We start from the raw sequence: 1,403 nt of genomic DNA, 5'->3' as shown, positions 1-1,403 counted from the left end.
AATTGGGACAGAGGGAATGGGAACACCGGGAATGGGACAGAGGGAATGCTCCCACCCCCTCCCAGCACCCTGTGGTGCCTCTTCCAGCATTGCTGACATTATCCCATGGCTCTGGTTTCCAGAAAATCTTTGACATTCCCAACCTCTTAATTTTTGGGGGAGGGATGTTTATGTTTCTCTTGAGTAAAACTTAGTGAGACGAGCGTCGTGTTCGAGCTCAGGGCACCTTTAATGGGATCATTAATGGGAACAAATACCAATATTTTATATTAATTTTATATTAGATATATAAAATAATTGTATAATATAAATTATAATACAAAATCAAACTAATTCTTTAAAATAAAATATAAAAATACAAATTTATATTAAAAATATAAAAATACAAAATGTATGATAGATAAAATACATATAAAATATATAAATAAAATATAAAATATGTATAAAATACATAGTATGTGTAAAATACATATAAAAATAGATATAAATAAAATAAAATACATAATAACGTAAAATACATATAAACAGATATAAATAAAATATATAGTATATATAAAATACTTATAAAAATATAAAATATGTATAAAAATAGATATAAAATATGAAATATATATAAAATATAAAATATATAAAATACCTATAAATAGATATATAAAAGATAGATTAAATATGTATAAAAATAAACTATAAAATATATGTAAAATACGTATAAAAATCTAAATAAAATATAAAAATATCTACATATAAAAATATATATAAATAAAATATGAAATATATATGTAAAATACATATTAAATATATAAACAAAATATAAAAATATATAAACTACATATAAAATATATAAACAAATTATAAAATATATATGTAAAATATATAAAGTATATAAACAAAATATAAAATTTATATAATATATAAAATTATATATAAAATGCATATATAAAATAGATACAATGCATAATATATAATACATATATAAAAGTATATAATATACATTAAAATATTAAAAATGTAGATTAAAGGTAAATTATAATTATTACATTATACAATGTAAATTTTATATTACATTATAAAATTTATGTTAATAAATACTAATATAAGATAATATTATTTTAATAATAATAATAGTAATAATAATAATAGTGATAGTAATAATAATAATAGTAATGATAATAATGTGGACTTAAAGGAAAGAAGCAAATATGAAAGAACATCTAAAAGTTAATTATAAAAGGCCAGTGCTGCTTGTTTTCCCAAAGTGCTGACAGTGAGTCCTGAGCCAGAGCCCTCGGAGGGTTCGGCACCCCCGGCCCGGCCGAGAGCCCGTCCCTGCAGTGCCAGCTCCAGTGCCAGCTCCAATCCCAGCTCCAATCCCAGCTCCAATCCCAGCTCCAATCCCAGCTCCA

General features: G+C 23.6%; 1 protein-coding gene across 2 annotated transcripts in view; it reads left to right on the top strand.

The window, feature by feature from the left end:
* The window catches only part of ZBTB17 (zinc finger and BTB domain containing 17), an 11,026-nt gene that overhangs the window by 9,018 nt on the left and 605 nt on the right, over positions 1-1,403 (top strand). The window lies entirely within an intron of this gene.

The sequence above is a fragment of the Corapipo altera genome, unplaced genomic scaffold (genome assembly GCF_003945725.1).
Source record: "Corapipo altera isolate COAL_440 unplaced genomic scaffold, ASM394572v1 332, whole genome shotgun sequence".
In the NCBI taxonomy this organism is placed as follows: Eukaryota; Metazoa; Chordata; class Aves; order Passeriformes; family Pipridae; genus Corapipo; species Corapipo altera.
The sequence above is the reverse complement of the archived record's forward strand: the minus strand, read 5'-3'. Positions and strand labels throughout refer to the sequence as shown.